This window comes from Callithrix jacchus, chromosome 4, assembly GCF_049354715.1.
Source record: "Callithrix jacchus isolate 240 chromosome 4, calJac240_pri, whole genome shotgun sequence".
NCBI lineage: Eukaryota > Metazoa > Chordata > Mammalia > Primates > Cebidae > Callithrix > Callithrix jacchus.
In genome coordinates, this window is record NC_133505.1 from 10548032 (window position 1) to 10570342 (window position 22311).

The 22311-nt window shown below is 42.2% G+C and overlaps 1 long non-coding RNA gene across 1 annotated transcript in view; it reads left to right on the top strand.

Moving 5' to 3' along the window:
* LOC144582016 (uncharacterized) overlaps window positions 1–22311 on the top strand; it is a 103835-nt gene that overhangs the window by 80188 nt on the left and 1336 nt on the right. Inside the window, exon 2 of the long non-coding RNA XR_013533667.1 lies at window positions 15602–15667. This is a non-coding gene — a long non-coding RNA (uncharacterized LOC144582016). The remainder of the gene's footprint in view (window positions 1–15601; window positions 15668–22311) is intronic.

Sequence of the window (22311 nt, forward strand, 5' to 3'; positions counted from 1 at the left end):
TTCTTTCTCCTCTTCTTGTTCTTCTTTTTGAGACAGAGTCTCGCTCTGTCACAGAGGCTGGAGTGCAGTGGTGCCATCTTAGCTCACTGCAACCTCCACCTCCCGGGTTCAAGTGATTCTCCTGCCTCAGCCTCCTGAGTAGCTGGGATTAGAGGTGCCCACCACTACGCCAGGCTAATTTTTGTATTTTTAGTAGAGAAAGGGTTTCACCATGTTGGTCAGGCTGGTCTCCAACTCCTGACCTCATGATCTACCTGCCTTGGCCTCCCAAAGTGCTGGGATGACAGGTGTGAGCCACCACACCTGGCCAGCACCATCATTTTTGTGTTTAGAGGTGCCTCTCACTGGGCGTGGTGGCTCATGCCTGTAATCCTAGCACTTTGGGAGGCCGAGGTGGATGGATCACCTGAGGTCAGGAGTTCAACATCAGCCTGGCCATCATGGTGAAACCCCATCTTATTAAAAAAAAAAAAAAAAAAAAAAAAAAAAAGAGGTTTCTCTCTCTGGTGCAGTTTGATCCAGCCTCCAAGTCATCATCTTTTCTGGTGCAAGCTCAACCCTAGTCTCTGCCTCCTTGGATTTAATAAGACTTTTTTCTTTCCTGAGACAGGGTCTTGCTCTGTCGCCCGGGCTGGGGTACAGTGATGCGATCACAGCTCACTGCAGCCTTCAACTTCTGTGCTGTAGCAGTCCTCCCACCTCAGCTTCCTGAGTCACTGGGACTGTAGGCACATGCCTCCATGCCTGGCTAATTTTTAAAATTTTTTGCAGTGAAAGTGTTTCACTGTGTTGGCCAGGCTGGTCTGAAACACCTGGCCTCAAATGATCCTCCTGCCTCAGCCTCCCAAAGTGCTGGGATTACCGGCATGGACCACTGTGTCCAGCCTAATAAGACTCTTATGTCTTCCTCGAGTGCCTTCCTTTTAGAGTGCTGTTCTGTGGCAGCGCTCAGATGCTTTAGGTTCTGGCCCATCCGTCTGGTCTCTTTATCCATCTCTCAACAACAGCAAACCCTATACAGCCACCACCAACATGTAGCCCTTTCCCCTACTTCTGGTGTGCCTCGCTTGGCAAGTGCTGAGCTTCAAAAACCTGGAACTCGGCTGGGCACGGTGGCTCATGCCTGATATCTTAGCACTTTGGCCAACATGGTGAAACCCTGTCTCGACTAAAAGTACAAAAAAATTAACAGGGTGTGGTGGTGTGCCTGTGATTCAGCTACTTACGAGACTGAGGCAGGAGAATTGCTTGAACTCGGGAGGCGGAGATTGCGGTGAGCCGAGATCATATCACTGCACTCCAGCCTGGGTGACAGAACAAGACTCTGTCTCAAAAATAATAATAATAAAATATAATATAAATAAATAAATACTGAAATGCCACCTTTTTTCTCTCTCTCATCAAGCCCTAATTGCAATAACCTTCAAACTTCCTTCCCTGTTTCCTCAGCAACTTTTCAGCCTCGTCTCGTTCTTACAGGATGGTAGCCAGGTACCTGTGAGCTCTCAAGATAGGATTTTAAAATGACATGATTTTTAATAAACCCATATTGTTTACTTTGAAATGTTTTGAGAAACTATACAGATAGTCTAGGGCTGCTACCACAGTTCAAATGTTTTTGGGATTTTTCTTATGAATCCAAGACATATTCTGGAAAGTTTTTGGATATCATTGAATGGTTAAAGACCATCATTTGTGGAGAGGCATGATTTTTAGAACAATCAAAGTTACTTAGAGCCCAGGAGGGTAAGTAAAGTTGAGCAGTCAAATGAATCACATGTACAGTTTAGATATAAACAATAAAATGAGACTGATTTTATGGAGCGCGTGCAATTCCATCCTGCACAGGAACAGGCTCTATCTTGGGCCGATGATTTAAAGGCCCATGGGGGGCCAGGTGCGGTGGCTCACACCTGTAATCTTAGCAGTTTGGGAGGCCGAGGCAGGCAGATTATCTGTGGTCAGTAGTTCAAGACCTGCCTGACCAACCTGGAGAAACCCCATCTCTACTAAAAATACAAAATTAGCCGGGTATGGTGGCACATACCTGTAATTCCAGCTTCTCGGGAGGCTGAGGCAGGAGAATCGCTTGAACCTGGGAGGCGGAGGTTGTGGTGAGCCGAGATTGCGCCCTTGCACTCCAGCCTGGGCAACAAGAGCGAAACTCCATCTCAAAAAAAAGGAAAAAATAAAAGAAATTCAGATTTTGTTGGTTTGGTTGAGGCTGAAGCATCCTTATATTTGGGCACAATGGCTTACACCTATAAACCCAGCACTTTGGGAGGCCTAGGCAGGTGGATCACATGAGGTCAGAAGTTCAAGGCTAGCCTGGCCAACATGGCAAAACCCCATCTCTACTAATAACACAAACAAAAATTAGCTGGGCATGGTAGTGCACACCTGTAATCTCAGCTACTCAGGAGGCTGAGGCAGAAGAATTGCTTAAACCCAGGAGGTGGAGGTTGTAGTGAGCAGAGATTGCACCATTGCGCTCTAGCCTGGGCAACAAGAACAAAACTCCATCATAAAAAAAAAAAAAAAAAAAACCTCATGTACATATCACAAACACACTAAAAACAAAACAAAACAAAAAACACAGAGCCTTATCACTTAGGGTCCAGTGCTCAGCCCTGACACAGAACAATTCGTAACCTTAAAACATCTGCCATCATGATTAGCACTGATCAGGCCCCAGGGAAATACTGCAGAACAATTCCTGCACAATATCCTTGATATCTTGCAAAAGGCAACTGCGTCTGAACACTGTGAGATTTTTTTCCTCTGCCGACACTGCTTTGGAGAACTCAAATACATTTTCTCAGAGAGCTGAATGCAATAGCTTCTTGTGTAAGGAAGTATCATTTCTTATTGATGTCTAGTGTATACCTTTACCCATCTCTTTGTGTTACAGTTTTTGAATGAGGAGGCTGTTCACAAGAATTACCTATGGTGGCTGGGAAATATTCCAAATTTTAGGCAATTCATATTACCCTTATATAGATGCAGGTCTAGACATAACCTGTCTGAAGTATGAGGCTAAATCTTTACAATAGCAGCTGCAGTCTTCCCTCCTAACCTGAGGGGAATATGCTCCAAGACCCCCAGTGGATGCCTGAAACTGTGGATAGACTGAACCCCAACCAAGAAATGCCAAGGTCATATTTTTGATAAGAAGAGATAGGGAAATGCCGCGTAGAAGAGGGTGTTTTCCTGGAAAGGTCCCACCCTCAAGCCTGGAAACTGCAGCCCTAAATGAGAAGAGTTATCCCTGTTTTCCCATGCAAATGTTGCCTTTTTGGCCCATCCTGCCCCACTATCCTGTGCCCATATAAACCCCAGACCTCAGCTGGCAAAGAGACAAGTGGCTGAACAGGGAGAGGAAAATCAGCAACAGAGAATTGGAGACTATGGATAGATGCAGCTTAACTTCAGAAGGCAACGCTTCAGAGAGGAGCCTGGCTGGAAATAGCCAGGCTTAGGGACAGATCACCTTCTTCCTGCACCATCCCCTTTCCAGCTCCCCTTTCACTGAGTGCCACTTCCGTCACTTAATAAAATCCTCTGCATTCATCACCTTTCAAACTATTCTTGTAGCCTGATTATTCCTGGACACTAAACAAGAACTTGGGTGTCAAAAGGGCAGGTGCAGAAGGCTGTCACCCTGACCCTCTGCTGAGCTGTCCATGGATGGCAAAGCTAAAAGAGCATTAATTGTAACACACCCCTGCATGCTGCTGTGGGGCTGGAGCCCAAAAGTGCTTGCTGCAGACCGGCACCTGCTGGCTTGCATGCTGCCTCCTGTGAGGGGTTAAGTGGATGAAGTTTGTCCCTGGCGGCACCAAAGTGGCCTGCTAGACTCAGCCGGTGCACTCTGGTTCCTGCCCATGAAAGGGTCAAGGGAACTTTCCAGTCTCATTTTCACTTAAAGGAAGAACTTTATGGCTTCTCTTTGGCATATCCGAATTGCCAGCATCACTTCTCGTCTTTCAACACCATTATTAAATACAATAAGGGTTACTGAAATACAAGCCCTTTATCCTGGGACAGTCTGTCTGATAGCTGAGAGGGTTACTAAGTGAGTAATGAGTGGGGACCATCTACAGCGAGGAGACAGCTGGACAAAGGGAGCACTGATATCCTGGGTGGGACAGAGATGTCATCATCCTACTGAGACCAGTGCACACTTTTAAAGTTATAAATTGTTCATTTCTGAGAAGTCGTATTTAATACTTGTGGGCTGTGGATGATCTCAGGTAACTGAAATCTCAGAAAGTGAAATCCCAGATAAGGGGGACTATGGTAGATGGATATTGAAGATAAGAATGATGAATTATTATATCTTTATAAAAATTGAATAATGTTTAATTACAGTATGGAAAAATAAAAACATCAACTTTGTTTACATAATTTGATTTAATATTGAACATTTATTATTACAGTTTATAATTTGTCACTAATTTTTATAGATGATTTTTTTTTTAAGTTTGGAAAAAAAATGACATTTTGGAAAGCTTATAGGCAAATCATTTTTTCTTTTTTTTTGAGAGGAAGTCTCACACTATTGCTCAGGCTGGAGTGCAGTGGCACCATCTAGGCTCACTGCAACCTTCACCTCCTGGATTCAAGTGATTTTCCTGCCTCAGCCTGCAGAGTACCTGGGATTACAGGTATGCACCACCATGCCTAGCTAATTTTTGTATTTTTAGTAGAGATGGAGTTTCACCATGTTGGCAAGGCTGGTCTCAAACTCCTGACCTCAAGTGATCCGCCTGCCTCAGCCTCCCAAAGTGCTGAGATTGCAGGCACGTGCCACCACACACAGCTAATTTTTTTGTATTTTTGGTAGAGACAGGGTTTTACCACGTTAGTCAGCGTGGTCTAGATCTCCTGACCTTGTGATCCACCTGCCTCGGCCTCCCAAAGTGCTGGGATTGCAGGTGTGAGCCACTACACACAACCAATCATGTTTTTGATTTTAACTGTTACTTGAATCTACATTTTTATGAACATACATTCAACTGATACTTTGATTACAAGTGCACTTCATTTTTTTAATCCTTTAAATCATTACCAAGAATAGAACACAAGCTTGATTAGTACAACTAGTGATGTTTGCTGATAGGCATGGAAGAAAAATAACTTTTCTGAAATAACTTATACATTTTATATACCATATTTAACTTTGCACGCATCCCGATCTGCCAACCCATCAACAAAGTATCCAGACTTATTCCATAATAACTACACTAAGTTGCTGGTATTTTGCTGACTTTCGGGCATAAAAAAGACATGGACTTAAGGCCAGGCGCGGTGGCTCACACCAGTAATCCCAGCATTTTGGGAGGCTGAGGCAGGTGGACCACTGGAGGTCAGGAGTTCAAGACCAGCCTGGCCAACGTGATCAAACCTGTCTCTACTAAAAATACAAAAAATTAGCAGGGTCTGGAGGCGCACACCTGAATGCCAGCTACTTGGGTGGCTGAGGCAGGAGACTTGCTTGAATTCGGGAGGTGGAGGTTGCAGTGAGCCGAGGCCACACAACTGTATTCCAGCCTGGGCAGAAAAACAAGACTCTCTAAAAAACAAAACAAAAACACCAAAAAACAAATAAACAAAAAAAATGGCTTTACACATAGTTTTCTTTCTTTCTTTTTTAATTAGAAAAGTATATTTGTCAAATGCCTCAGCCTCCTGAGTAGCTGGGATTACAGGCACGCGCCACCATGCCCAGCTAATTTTTTGTATTTTTAGTAGAGACGGGGTTTCACCATGTTGACCAGGATGGTCTCGATCTCTTGACCTCGTGATCCACCTTGGCCTCCCAAAGTGCTGGGATTATAGGCGTGAGCCACCGCGCCTGGCCGTTATTTTCTTGATGTAATTTTTTTTTCTTAAAAGTTTTACTTGAAACAATTATAAGTTCACAGGAAGTTAAAAAAAAAAAGTGCAGGGAGGCCCTACATGCCCTTCACCAGGTTTTGCCCAATGATAACCTTGCATAACTATAGCAGAATATCAACTGTCGGAAAATAACATTGGTATAGTCCACAGAGCTTATTCAGATTTCACCAGTTTTACATACATTTGCGCGTGTGTGTATGCATGCGTGTGAGCATAGTTCCACACAATGTTACCTTACACGTCGCTTCGCATAATCACCATTATAATCAATATACAGAAATGTGCCATTACCACAAGTCTCCCTTATGCTGTTCTCCCGCTTCGAATCCCCTGGCAACTACTACTCTGCTCTCCAACTCTGTGATTTTGTTATTTTAAGAACATTATGTAAATGAATCACTGTGATTTTGAGATTGGCTTTTCTCACTCAGCACAATTCTCTTGAAATCCATCCAAGTGGCCGCATACATCAGTAGTTGTTTTTCATTAGTACATAATATTCCACAGTATGGACGTTCTGCAGTTGATTTAGGCATTCACTCACTGAACATATTTTGGGTTGTTTCCAGTTTGGGGCTGATATGAATAAAGCTGTTATAAACATTTGTGTACAGGGTTTTATGTAAACATAAGCTTCCTCTTCTCTGGCATAAATGACCGACTGTGGAATTGCTGGGTTGTAAGGCTAGTGTGTTTCATTTTATGAGGAGCTGCCAGACTTTTCCCAGAGTGGCTGTACCATGTTACTACCCACCAGCGATGAATGAGTAGTGAAAGAAACAAAAATATTTCTCTCTAGAATACCAGGGATTGTTGAGCTGAAGAAGGTTAAAATACAGGAGAACTCTCTGCCCCTACCTTTGCTTGCCTGGTGTTTGGACAGCAGTTTACAAACACAAAGTCTTCCTGCCCTCCTCTCTCTTTCCCACCTAAAGACTAGGCCCTTTACAACACTGTCTTATCAGCTCAGAGACAGAACTCAGATACAGTGACACAAGGCAGTCTGGAAGCCTACTTCACTCTCCCCGTCAATTTACCTTCCTATGTTTTCCTGATTTTTGGAAGCCTGAAGATGGGTCTTTTCTTTGTCTGTAACTATGTAGGATTCATGGCTCTTTGTTAAAATACTATTTAAGCAAGGTCCCTAAAACACGGCCTGTTGTTTTGAACTGCCTGAAGTTTTTTTTTTTTGAGATGGAGTTTCGCTCTTGTTACCCAGGCTGGATGCAATGGCACGATCTCAGTTCACCGCAACCTCCGCCTCCTGGGTTCAGGCAATTCTCCTGCCTCAGCCTCCTGAGTAGCTGGGATTACAGGCACGCGCCACCGTGCCCAGCTAATTTTTTGTATTTTTAGTAGAGACAGGGTTTCACCATGTTGACCAGGATGGTCTCGATCTCTTGACCTCGTGATCCACCCGCCTCGGCCTCCCAAAGTGCTGGGATTACAGGCATGTGACTCCTGGAGGGCCTCCTTGTAGCTTCAGGATGGGGCTGGTTGTCAGAGGAACCAACCATATGATCAATGGGTTATAACTTTCAGTCCCACGCCCACACCCACCAGGGAGGGGAGAGGGGCTGGAGACTGAGTTAATCATCAATGGCTGCTGACTTAACAAATCATGGGTATGCAATGGAATCACCATAAACATCCTAAACAGTGGGATTCAGAGAGCTTCTGTGTTGCTGAACATATCCACCTGCCAGGAGGGTGGTGCACTCCAACTTCCAAGGGACAGAAGCTACTGTGCTTGGAACCTTCTGGACCTTTCTTTACATACCACTTTTTCTTTACATTACCATTCATTTATATTCTTGATAATATCCTTTATAATAAACTGGTAATGGTAAATAAAGCACTTTCACAAATTCCAGGAGCCGTTCTAACAAATGATGGAAGCTGAGGAGGGCATGACGGGAACCTGATTTATACCCAGGCAAAGGTGCAGCAGGCCCAGGATCTGCAGCTGGCACCTGCTAAACAAAAGTCATAGGAGGCCATGGTTTGGGATGAGGTTCCTGCACGAGGCCTCGACACACAAGAGGAAAAACTAAAAAGGAGTCACTGGTGCTAAAGTTGCGTATCACCAAATCAGAACAAAGTTGCTTACCTGACCATTGGAGAAATCAGAGAAGAGAGATAATAGCCACTTTCTCGAATAAGTCAGTTTCTGCAGGCATGACAATGAAGTTGTCTCTGCTTTAATCCTTACTGAGAACAAGTAACCTGAAGTAATCTCAAGTTAATAAATTATTTTTCTACTGTTTGGCTTCTCTGTTTCTATCTTACAAAACAAAACAAAATGACAGTGTTCTGCGATTGCTTCGTGGGAGCTCTCATTCTAGCCCATTAAACTGACGGCTGTCCCAGTCATGAATCGCACAGAAAAACCAATTCTATCTATACTAAAATTGCTTGTAATTTTGTCTCTTGACACATCTAACCTGAGGTCAGTCTTGTGAGACTGAGTCCTTTATTTGTGGAGTGTAATGCTTGCCCTTGGTAGTTGGTGTCAGAATGAAATGGAATAATTGGACACCCAGCTAGTGTCCAGAGAGTTGGAGAATTGGTGGTGTGGAAAAAATCTTTGCATTTGGTGTCAGAAGTGTTGTGTGAGTAAAAATGAATCATACATTAGGACCTGAAGATTTTCTTCTTCTTGTATTTTAAAAATTATTTATTTATTTATTTATTTTGAGACAGAGTTTCACTCTTGTTGCCCAGGCTGCAGAGCAATGGCACGATCTTGGCTCATTGCAACCTCCACCTCCTGGGTTCAAGTGATTCTCCTGCCTCAGCCTCCTGAGTAGCTGGGATTACAGGCATGTGCCACCATGCCCAGCTAATTTTATATTTTTAGTAGAGATGGGGTTTCTCCATGTTGGTCAGGCTGGTCTCTAACTTGTGACCTTAGGTGATCTGCCCGCCACAGCCTCCCAAGTGCTGGGATTACAGGCATGAGCCACTGCACCCAGCCCATTTAAAAATTTTTTTAAATGAGATTTATAGTTTTATATTTTGTGTTTAAGTTTGTGATCTGTTTTCGGTTAGTTTTTGTATAAGATGTGAGGTCTAGTCTTCAATTCGTTTTTTTGCCTATGTATGCCCAGTTGCTCCAGCACCATTTACTGAAAAGCCTATCCTTTTTAGACTGAATTGTTCTTGAATCTGTCAAAAATCAGTGCCAGTTTATTGGATGTTTTCCTATAGCTAGAAGATTGGATTTTGAATGTTCCCAACACAAATGATAAATGTTTGAGGTCATAGATATACTAATTACCCTGATTTAATCATTACACAATATATACATGCATAGAAATATCATACCGTACCCCATAAATATGTAAATTATGTGTTAATTTAAAAATCATTAAAAGTATCATTTGGGCGTATTTGTGTGGGTCTCATTCTAGGTCCTCTTTTCTGTTCCATTGATATATGTGTTGTTCAAAATGATATACACAGGAGGCAGGGAAATTACTGGGTAGAAGAGGGTGGGGTCCCTGGAGGGGGTGCTCTGCCATCAAGCCTGGACCTGCTGCCCAAGGTGAAAACTATTCATTTTTCTTCCTGAATGTTGCCTTTTGGCCTACCCCACCCCAATCTTGTGCCTATAATAATCCCAAGCCCCAGACTCAGTGCGCGTGCGTGCACACGCGTGTACACACACACACACACACACGAGAGAAGCATCTGAACACCAAGAGGAAAAGCAGCAGTTGGACGTTGGAGACTATGGTTGGAGATGAGTTTGGCTGGGGACAGCCAGACTCCAGGGGAAGGTCATCTTCCCACTCCACCCCCTTCCCAGCTCCCCTTCTCGCTGAGAGTCCCTTCCACCATTCAATCATTCACCACCCTTCAGTTTGTTTGTGTGACCTCATTCTTCCTGGATGCCACCAGACAAGAACTCGGGTATCAAGAGGGCAGGGTCAGTCAAAGGCTATTATCCTGACCCTCCACTGAGCTGGTTAACACTTAGCCATCCGTGGATGGAAAACGCTACAACAGCACTGATTGTAACACACCTGCTCTGGGGCTCCGGGGCTCACAGACACCAACTCCTGGATGGCAGAGCTAAAAGAGCATTGTAACATGCTTGGACACTGCTGCAGGGGGTGCACAGAGCCTGCTCCCCCAGAGAGGATTGCCTGGCCGGTCCCAGCATTCCTTCACTCTGGTTCCTGCATGCATCAACTTGTGTGCTCCCTCCCATAAGTAATTGAGCTCAGTGACTGAGTAAACAAGCCACCCACTTCATGAGTCCTGAGAAGGACTCTCCTGTCTTGAAAAGATCAGGATGGCTGAATAGTAGAAGGGAGAGCTTTACTGATGATACTGGTTTGCAAACCAAGAAGAAACAGTCTCCAACGTGGGCCAAAGCTGCTCTCTCTTTGAAGAGCAAAGTACAGATTGGGTTTTAGGCCTCACAAGGCCTGTATCACACATTAAGAGTTGTACGTATTCAGCAAGTTTAAGGGAAAGCTATACATATTTATGGGTGGAGCAAAGTGCATGCACAATGGGCAAATGTATATGTAACACAGTCCCATGTTCACTTTGGGGTGGGGGCTTAGCGTTACAACGAAGTGGAATTTGGTTCTTTACTTTAAAAGGTGAGCTGCAGGACATGAAGACAGTTTGTGCATAACTTCTATAAGACTGCTGTTGCTTTTTAGAAAAGAATGTTTTTAAGGCCAGTCCTCTGTCCGATTAGAGTTGCCGTGGACTCCAGGCTGTAATACAACCTCATGGCTCCTGTTGTTAGGGAGTTAGCAAGGGTGTGGTTTTTCTTGTAGCTGTAGAAATTTGGAAATTTGCCACGGCAGCTGGGCTTCAACCCTCAACCCATAGGTAACTTTTGTTTCCTTAAACTTAGGGTCCGTCTTGGCTGATATTTTGATCTCTCAGATCACATATGTATCTAAACCTTCATCAGTACCATGCTGTCTTGATATACAGCCTTACTAGCAGTTGGAGTGACTCTACTTTATTCTTTTTCAAAAACGATCTTAGCTATTCTAGGTTCTTTCCGTTTCCATATACCTTTTAGAATAAGCTTGCCAGTGCCTTGCTGGGGATCACCCCAGGAGGATTTCATTTAATTGGTCTGGACTACAGCCCTGGCATCAGTATTTTTTAAAAGCTCCCCAGGTGACTCTGATGAATAGCCAAGGGTGTGAACTTTGGTTTACGCCAAGACACACCTAAACAGAAATTTCTCTTGGAGAACAAATTACTCAGGGGTTGAAAGTTTAAAGACTAGGTGGGATCTTTAAAGAAAATGAAATTTAAAGAAGTGAAAGGAAGAGAGAGAAATCGCAGTGTCTCTCCAGCCCTATAAAGTGGTCTCCACGAAATGCTTATACCAGAGGAGGAGCCTACCTAGGTTCACAAATGTCGCTCAACTAGTTTTGGTGAAGCATTCAAAAAATGGAAAGAACTGGTCTCCAGCCACAGAACTCTTTCTTGGCTTGAACACACGAAAGACTTAGGTGTAGCCGTGGACACGCCCTTTAGAGGTTAAATACTCCAGATAGGTGTGGTGCGATTTAGCAATGTGAAAGCATGTATTCCTCCATGCAGAGGGGGACAAACAACAGTGTTGAGTGTTTAAAGGTTATTTAAAGGCGGGTTAACTCCGCAAGAGAGCTTGAACCCTGAGTCACATCCAGAAGCCCATCTGGAATAATGTCAATAATGGCAGACACAGTTACATATTTAATGTTGTTTTGTTTCTTTTCTTCATTTGAAAAAAAATTTTAGCTGTATCCACTGTGAAACCATGTGGTTACTTTTCTCATAATTTGTCTAAAATTGAAACAGCCATCAGTGACTAGGCGAATACATGCTTGAGGGAATATGTTCCCTTTAAATGCTGTTGATATTTCTTCTTCCCACTGCAATGGATACATATTTTTACCGTCGTTATCGAAGACAGAATAATTTAATTAATATTATTTAAGTGAGCAGAATACAGCTCTGTTCCTATCTTCTCCGTAAGCTGTTGCTTACCAAGTATTCAGTGGCACAAAATTTGGAGTCTGAAAGCAGTTTAGGGAATCCAGATGTTTGTTAGCAGCCACGTTTGCAGTTCCCAAGGCTGCTGTCTGCAGTGGCCACAGCATCGGGAAACAGAAATCTTTTTATTTTCTTCCTCTTGCCCTTGGTTCCGTGATCTTCACCTGATCATGATATGTTAACTTATTTTTAATAATCTCTCTAGCAGCGAAAGAAAATGTGCCACCTTGGTTCTCAACTTCTTCTTTTTCCTCTAATTCGGAAGGTCTGACATGAAGACCACTCCCACCACATTCCAAGTCTGCATTTTTAACAAGTACCTCAATATGCTTCTGATCCTGGCAGTGTCTGAGTCTGCTTTGATGCCCGAAGTAGCTGAGCAGCACTATGAAAAAGATGCTTTTAAAATACTCCTGACTTGGGGATACAAAATATCAACCCAGGGCTGGGAGAGCGTTGGGGAGAGCCTCTCCTAGTTGTCTGTTCTCTTCTTTTCTGAGACAGTCTGGCTCTGTTGCCCAGGCTGGAGTACAGTGGTGAGATCTCGGCTCACTGCAACCTCTGCCTCCAGGTTCAAGCACTTCTCCTGCCTCAGCCTCCAGAGTAGCTGGGATTACAGGCGCATGCCACCACGCCCAGCTAATTTTGTATTTTTAGTAGAGACGGGTTTTCACTCTGTTGGCCAGGCTGGTCTCGACCTCCTGATCACCTCAAATGATCCACCTGCCTTGGCCTCCCAAAGTGTTGGGATTACAGGCGTGAGCCACCGCACCTGGCCCATTTGTGTTGTTTGTAAGCCTCTAGGTTTGTGGTAATTTATTATAGCAGCTGTAGGAAACTATCAGAGTCTGACAGTTCCATGCTGCCACTTACCTACTTTATATGAGTTCATGCAAGTTACTTGATCTCCTCATTTCCAAATCAGGAGTTTCAAAACACCAAGCCTGAAGGGCTCTTACCAGAATTCAATGAGGTAACAGTGTGTGAAGGTTCTAGCACAATACCTAGCACATAGTTGATGCTTAGTAAGTGCTAACTCTCTTTCCTGTACAGACGATTCATTCCATCTTTTCACTTGATCTAGACATTTGTAATATCATATTCTTCATTAAGTTTGAGTCAGCCTTTACTTGAATACCTCAAGAAATAGGAAACTCACTGTTCAATTCTATTTTCAGAGTTATGATTTTTATAAACACTCTTCTCTATAGTTTTTAATTAATTTATTTATTTAACAGTTTTTTTTTAGAGACAAGGTCTTGCTCTGTTGCCCAGGCTGCAGTGCAGTGGTGCGGTCATATCTCACTGCAGCCTCAAACTCCCGGGCTCCAGTGATCCTCCCACCTCAGCCTCCCAAGTAGTTAGGATCCAAGTGTGAGCCATATACACAAATTTGTGTGTGTGTGTGTGTGTGTGTGTGTGTGTATACATATATATTTTTTAGAGACAGGGTCTTGCTGTGTTACCCAGGCTGGTCTCAAACTCCTGGCCTCAAGTGATCCTTTCATGTCAGCCTCCCAAAGTGTTGGGATTACAGGCATGAGCCACCACCCCCAGCCTTTTCTCTATAGTTTTTATGTATAAGATTTATTCTGTGTTTTGGACGTACTTGTAATAATTAACCATAGAGACATTGCTAACTTATAAGGTACTTTTGTGCAAATTAGAAAAAAAAGGGGGCTCTCTGTTTTCAAGATATTTACTTCTGTTGGAGATTGTTAATTACCAATTTTGTGTCATGAGGCATTTTGTTGCCACCAATCAGCAAGCTGTTGCACTAAACATACAAATCTATGTCTACAAAGTGAATGGTGTCCCCTTCTGTGCAGCCTTTGTGCAGTGCACCACCCGCACAGCTGCACATGGCATCCCTGAATGAGCATTGTTTTATGCAGTGCTTCACAGTTTAAGTTTTCCCAAAAGAGATTTAATTTGCTTTTCAGAATAATCTGTCAAATAGGTAAACATGATGGTTATTTGAGTTGTGTAGTTGAGGCAACTGAGGTTGCAGTTGTTTAAGGGATACCAAAGATCCCTGCTGCCACTTTCTTGCTTTATGTGAATTCATGCAAGTTACTTGATCTCCTCATCTCCAAAACAGGACTTTCAAAACACGAAGGCTGAAGGACTCTTGGTAAGGGGAGAACTTTCTGGACTTCAACTGTTATCTAATGGAATTCCTATCCCTTTAGTTTCATATAGTTTATATTAAGGGAATGTCTCTGATTTTTGACAAGTCATTGAAACAAATGTTTACAAGGTCAGGCCTATTGAGGAAAGAAGGAGGGTCCACTGAGTGACTTTCTGGTGCCAGGGGCTTAATTTTCTGTGATCCCATTCTCTTGAGGTGAAATCATTATATTCATTTTATAGAGAAGGAACTGACTCAGATGGGCTGGTAGGTTGCCCAGGTTCCTGCAACCAGCAAACAGTAAGTGCAGAGGCAATCTGTACACGCAAGTCTGTCCGAATCCAAGCCTCTGTTTGTCTTTCTCACACACCGTGCCATGTCTCACAAGGCACACCTCCAATTATTCTGGATTGTGGACTTCCTGGTATTTCTTATAGGTCAATAACATTTTTTTCCCTTGTGTTTTTTTTCCTCCCTCCTATCTTTCTTGAGAAAGCTTTTGAAAAATGGGAGTTTAATAGAGCCTGCAATTAAAACGATTTCTTTATATCTCCATCTTCTTTTTGTTTTTGGTGATAATTTGCAATTATGAAATCAGAATTCCTCTCCTGAATACGTCCCAAGAGCCCTTTTCCATTTATAAGAGTGCTTGCCAATTAATTGATTGTAGACATTTGATGGCAATTTCTAGAATTTAATTTAGGGATTCCCAGGGAACTAGCACACTTGAAAAACCCTAGAGCCGCAGGAATTTTAATATGATCATTGCTTTCAGTTGAGAATATATTTTAAATCTTGTTTCCCTCCACTCACTTAACACATATCACAAAATGAGGGAACTGAGAGTGAAAAGAGCTTTAGGATTATTTCACTTTCTTCTCTCCTTCATTTTAGTGAGTAAATTAACTCAGAGGGGTTAAATGATTTAACCAAAACCGTAGAGCGAGCTACTGAAGACACTGACATTAGAATTAGGAAAGTGGGATTCCCATTTCTAATGGAAATTAGAAAAATAGTTAACAGAGGTTAATATAACCAAAATGTAGAGCTGAAGTAGACAGCTGTTTTTACTGAAAGCCTGATAACCTTTCCCCCTTCTTTAGAAAACTACCCTTTCCCTACTTTCAGTCTAAAAGGATGGGGTTGAGATTGACTTGAGCTAATTCAATTTCTACCTCCATGGTACAGGCCTGGCAAGTTAGAGAGGGGCATCCTTTGCTTTGTTCAGAGATGTCACAAGACTCACCCAGAGCCAATGAGACCCTATCCTGGGATTTCTGTTGGGAAGACAAAATCACTGGTTACTGAGAGGATATGGTGTTAGCCCCAAATTCCAAGCAACCATCTTGCCATCTTAAGGGGAGCACTATTTGAGCACAGAGCCTTCACAGAGGAAAGCAAACCCAGCAGATGTCAAAAGACCAATCCTCAAAACAGTGAGGGCATGCACTGAGATGTGCCTGAAGGGTAAATGCCCTTGGATTTCCAGTTATCTGACTGGATTATGAAAAAGCCAGTAAATCTCCTTCTTGTTTTTTTTTTTTTCAGTTGTCTAAGAATATTTGAATTGGGGTTCCTGTCATTTGCAACAAAAAGAAGCAATGAAAACAAAGAGTAAGTACTAATTGATACATATAAGATTGGGAGACATGGTCTAACAGTTATTTGTGTGAAAAAGACTCCTGTAGAAGTTCTTATGGTTACAAAGTTGCAATCTGATTTCCTGAAATGCATAAAGCTAGGTCTGAGTTCTACACTGAGGAACCAAATGAACCTATGGAAATCCACTCCTGTCCAAAAGGGATATTTTTAACTTCCACAAATAGCTGATGATAGTTTCCATCCACCCTGCACTGGTGATTTCTCACTTGGGAGATTATTTTCGGTTTTGAAGGATGGTTTTCATGAGAGGCGAAGATAAACAATGGTCTCAGGAGGAGGGTGGCTAGGACACACAGGGTTAACATCCCGTTCCTGAAAAAAATAGAGGCCAGCCAAGGAAAACAAAGGCTTGGAAGAGAAAGAGAAAAAAATGTCTTTTCAAATTACTGTCAAATGGAGGAAAATATACTTTTTATCATTTTCTTTTCTTTGGGAAAACTAGGAATAGTCATTAAGAGTTTCAGAAAGGCAGCTTTTATTTTATGTTATTTTATCTTTTTGAAACAGAGTCTCACTCTCTCACATGGGCTGGAGTGCAGTGGTGCAATCTTGGCTCACTGCAACCTCCATCAGAAAGGCAGATTTTAAATTAATACGAGCAAAAGTTTCAACCAATATGGTATTTCCATAGTCTCTGTCATGGGTTACACCTGAGTCCCATATGTCTGTTATTTTCTTGGAAGAACCAGTTGATGCAAAGACTCTTCGGTCTTTAAATAGACTTGCCATCCCCTACCCAGTTAATAACCAAGAGCAGGGATGGTGTCTGCACAGCATTCTATCTGCATGGATTGGGGACAATGTTGGGTAAGAGCTTTATAGGTGTAAGTTCACTAGATAAAATGATTCTCGGTTTTATGTCTGTCTTCTTATTTCAGAAGCAATTTCCTACCTCTGTTGCAAGATCTTGCGAATGCTTATATAACTGACTTCAATTATTAAAATGTTAATTTGTACTTTTAACCTATAATAATAAGCACAGAGCAGAAATGATCCCTGTTTTCTAAGGCAGAATTCAACATTGCCGTATTTAGTTTCCATGGTCCGTATACAAACTGTTCCTATATCCTGCCACACTGTACAATATGGATGTGTATATTTCCCCCTATGAAGCACTCCAAGAAGAGGGACTATGTCTTATCAAATTCTGTGTAAAAGTATTGGAGGGCCTAGCTAATTAACAGGATAAGAAGAAGAAATAGTCTAGGCTGGGTGTGGTGGCGCATACCTGTAAGCCCAGCATTTTGGGAGGCCAAGGTAGGAGGATCGCTTGAGGCCAGGAGTTCAAGACCAACTTAGGCAACAAAGCACAACCCTTTCTCTACAAAAAATTTTTTAAAAAAGGCCAGGCACATTGTCTTATGCCTGTAATCCCAGCACTTTGGGAGGTGGATGGATCACAAGACCAGCCTGGCCAAGATGGTGAAACCTCATCTCTACTAAAAATAGAAATATTAGCCGGGTGCAGTGGCAGGTGCCTGTAATCCCAGCTATTTGGGAGGCTGAGGCAGGAGAATTGCTTGAACCTTTGGGGTGGAGGTTGCAATGAGCTGAGATCATACCCCTGCACTCCAGCCTGGGTGACTGAGCAAGACTCCATCTAAAAAAAAAAAAAAATTTTTTTTTTTTTTTTTTTTTAATTAGCCAGGCCTGGTGGTATGGCCCCTATAGTTCTAGCTACTCAGGAGGCTGAGGTGGGAGAACTGCTTGAGCCCAGAAGTTTGAGTTTGCAGTGTGATATAATTGTACCCCGTTGTTCCAGCCTGAGCAACACAGAGAGACACTATCTCAAAAAGAAAAAAAAAAAAGTAAATTGCAACAAACAGAACAAGTAATGTTAAAACAGAGAACTTTCACAATTGCAACAGAAAGCGTAAAGTTCTGAAATAAATCTAATACAAATTATAAGATATTTATGCAGAAAATAATAAAACTTTATTCAAAATCTTAAAAAATATTTGAATAAGTGGAGAGAAATATCATAGTTACGGAGCAAAAGAACAAAAGGAATAGTGTAAAGATTTTGATTCTCCACGAATTGAGAAATCGCTTCAGTACAAATTCCAACCAAATCCCAGTGGAATTTTTTGTGGAATCAAGAAACTGGCTGTAGAATTTATGTGGAAGAAGAATATCCCAGCTCAGTTACTATGGTCCTGCCAGATGCCAAGACTTAACGCATTTGTAGTCATTAAGACATTGGGATATAAGCTCAGGGAAGACAAACAGTGGAAGAAAATAATGAGCTTAGAAACAGATCGGTGCATAAACTTGATACAGGACAAAACTGAAATTGTAGATCATGGGGGGAAAAGGGGAGAAAAAAATTAAAAGGCTCTGGGAAAAATGATTAGCAATATGGAAAAAAAAGTAATGTGATCTCTACCTCATATTATACCCAAGAATTAATTCAAGATTAGCCAATGACTTAAATATAAAACTAAGCTTTAAAATATGTTAGGCCTGGGCTCAAGCAATCCCCCTGCCTTAGCCTTCCGGAGTGCTAGGATTGCAGGTATGGGCCACCTACAGTCCTAGCACTACGGGAGGCTGAGGCAGGCGGATTGTTTGAGCCCAGGAATTTGACCAGTCTGGGCTACATAGCGAGACCCTGACTCTACAAAAAAAAAAAAAAAAAAAAAAAAATTAGCTGAGTGTGGGGGTGTGTGCCTGTAGTCCCGGCTACTCACAAGGCTAAGGTGGGAGAATTGCTTTAGCTTGGGACGTTAAGACTGCAGCAGTGAGCCGTGATCGCACCACCGCACTCCAGCCTGGGTAACAGAGTGAGACCCTGTCTCAAAACAAAACGAGAAAACATCTTAGGCAACTGTACCAGTCAGGGTTCTCCAGAGAAACAGAACCAACAGGATGGATGGATAGACAGAAAGACAGACAGACATTTATCATGAGGGAATGGCTCTCATGTTTTTAGGGAGGCTAGAAAATCCCACAATTTGCCACGGCAAGCTGGGAGCTCAGAAAAGCCAGTGATGTCCAACCTGGAAAGCCCGAGAACCAGAGAGCCAATGTTACAGGTCCCCGTCCAAGTCCAAAAGCCCAAGAACCCCGAGTCCCTTCTGACGGCAGAGGAAAAAGGATATCCGAGCTCAATAAAAGAGAACAAATTTGCCTTTCCTTTTCCCTTTTGTTCTGTTTGGGCCCTTAACAGATTAGAGGATGCCACTTACGTTACTGAGGGAGATTTTTGCTTAGAGTACCAATTCAAATGCTAATCTATTCCAGAAACACACTTACAGACACACTCAGAAATTAATATTTTGCCAGCTAACCGAGCATCCTTTAGCCTAATCAAGTTGACACATTAAATTAACTGTCAGAGAAACCAAGATGTCCTTCAGTAGGTGAACTGTGGCACATCTATACTATTAAATATTATTCTGTGATAAAAATAAGTAAGCTATTGAGCCATGAGGAAACATGGAGAAACTGGGTTCCCCAGCATGCATCTATAATCCCAGCTACTCGGGAGGCTGATGCAGGAGGATTGTTTGAGCCCACGAGCTTGAGTCCAGCCTGGGCAACATAGCAAGGCTCCATCTCTAAAAACAAAAAACTAAACAATGTAGCTGGGCATGGTGGCTCATGCCTGTAATCCCAGCACTTTGGGAGGCCAAGGCAGGTGGATCACAAGGTCAGGAGATCGAGACCATCCTGGCCAACATTGCGAAACCCCATCTCTACTAAACATACAAAATTAGCCGGGCCTGGTGGCTCATACCTGTAGTCCTGGCTATTCGGGGGGCTGAGGCAGGAGAATCGCTTGAATCCGGGAGGCGGGCGTTGCAGTGAGCTGAGATCATGCCACTGCACTCCAGCCTGGGCAACAGAGCAAGACTCCATCTCAAAAAAAAAAAAAGAAATCAGTGTCGGTCCATCAACTGCAATAAATGTACTCCACTAATATAAAATTTAGAAAAAGAAATAGGGAAAACAGGAAGTAGGGAAAGAAAGGAGATATCACTCTTATTTCATAAATATGTGTAATTATTATGTCAACCAAAAGAAAGAGGGAAAAAAAAAATTATCAGATTGCACACCTTGAATATATACAATTTTTGTTTGTCCATTACATTGCACTAGACCTGAAAAATGAAATAGACAAAACGTAAAAATTATAATCTAGGCATGAATGCATATTTCAGAGAAGAAGACACATGGATGGTCAAGAGACAAATTAAGAGATGTTTGCCCTCATTAATACAAATTTAAAATAATAAAAGCACTCACCCTCTCCAGTTTGGCCAAAATCAAAAAGACTGACAATCCCAAGTGTTAGTAAGAATATGGACATCTGTAGTCTGACACCCTGCTAGAGGTAGGTTAAATTGGTACAATCACTTTGGAAAACAATTTGGCCTTATTTTGTAATGTTGACATGACCCAGTAATATTCACTTCTAAGTATATACTACAGAAAAATTATTGTCCTTGGTTACCAGGAGTAAAGAATGTTAATGACAGCATTGTTTATTTTCTTTGAGACACAGTCTTGCTCTGTTGCCAGGCTGGAGCACGATGGCACAGTCTCGGCTCACTGCAACCTCCACCTCCCCGGTTCAAGCCATTCTCCTGCCTCAGCCTCCCGAGTAGCTGGGACTACAGGCGCATGCCAAACGCCCGGCGAATTTTTGTATTTTTAGTAGAGACGGGGTTTCACCATGGCCAGGATGGTCTCGATTTCTTGACCTCGAGATCCACCCGCCTCGGCCTCCCAAAGTGCTGGGATTACAGGGGTGAGCCACCATGCCCGGCCAACAGCATTGTTTTTTTAAAACTAAAAATCTCAGCTGGGTGTGGTGGCATGCACCTATAGTCCCACCTACTCAGGAGAATGAGGTAGGAGGGTTGCTTGGGCCTAAGAGTTTGAGGCTGCAGTGAGCTATGATTCCAGCCTGGGTGACACAGTGGGACTCTGACTATAGAAATAATAATAAAATTAAAACTAGAAATCTGGAAACTCAAATGTCAATTGACCAAATAGTTGTTAAACAAATGGTTATAGTTTATGCAAAAGAATATGATACAGCAGTGAAAATGATTAAGCTATTTTAACGTATCTGTGTATGGATGACTCTCACAAATGTGATTTATTTTCACTGAGTAAAAATAAACCAACAAGTAACAGAGGAGCTACACAAAGGTAAAAACAGATAAACCTAACAATATGTGCCTAGATATATAGACATGAGATAAAGCTGAAAAAAGAAGAAAGTAAATAACACAAAATTCACACCATTTTTACTTTAGGAGGATGGTGACACAGTGAGAAGGGGCATCTAGGGTTTTATAAAGGCACTGGCTTTTGAATGGTTTGTTCACGTCTCCCTTAAAGAATTTTGAAAAACTCTGTATTTGATCCTATATTTTAAAGTCAACATCTAAAATTTTTCATCATAATGAAACATATTTTGCAATAGTTGCAAAGAATGTAAATTCTAGCATGTTGCAAATATTGACATTCAAAAGTAAAATAGGCTGAATGCAGTGGCTCATGCCTGTAAATTCCAGCACTGAGGTAAGAGGATTGTCTGAGCCCAGGAGTGGGAACCCAGCTTGGGTGACATAGTGAGAGCCCCATCTTTACGAAAAAACAAAAAGGAGCCAGTTGTGGTGGCACACACCCGTGGTCCCAATGACTCAGGAGTCTGAGGTGGGAGGGTCGCTTGAGCCTGAGAAGTCGATGTGCGATTAGCTATGACTGGGCCACTGCAAATCCAGCCTGGGTGACAGAGCAAGACCCTGTCTCTAAAAATCAATATATAAATACATTTTAAAATAAAACGTATCTCTTTATTAGTATCCTGTGGAATCTGTAACTATAATATAAGTTGATACTACTATCATCCAACAATTGAAAACATGCATGCATAAGCTCTTCAGCATTACAAAAGTAATTCTTTTTTTCTACTTGAATCTTATTTCTAGTCTATTCCTCCATAGACTTTTATCCTATTAGAACACATTTTAGGGTTGAACAACTTCTGTTGGTAACACCGTCGTATTGTAATTCTTAACATTTACCTCATTTCCTGAAGTTAGAAAGCTCTAAGATAAAAAATTCTTTGAGTTATCTTTATAGTTATCAGTATGCATTTTATCAAAAATCCTTAAATACATAATAAATATTGATAATTATTAAACATAATGGACATACATCTCTTGATGAGAGGTATAATACTACTGAATTTTCTATGGTTTTAACAAAGATAAGTGTTTATATTGGTGAGAACTGCAAATACTAGGGGTTATCTTACTTAAAAATTTTTTATTTGGCCGGGTGCTGTGGCTCACACCTGTAATTCCAGCACTTTGGGAGGTGGAGGCAGGTGGATCACAAGGTCAGGAGTTCAAGACCAGCGTGACCAATCTGGTGAAACTCCATCTCTACTAAAAATACAAAAATTAGCCAGTCATGGTGGCGTGCCTGTAGTCCCAGCTACTCAGTAGACTGAGGCAGGAGAAGCTCTTGAACCTGGGAGGCAGAGGTTGCAGTGAGATGTGATTGTGCCACTGCACTCCATCTGGGCCACAGAGCAAGACTTCATCTCAAAAAAATAACAAAAAAAAAAATTTACT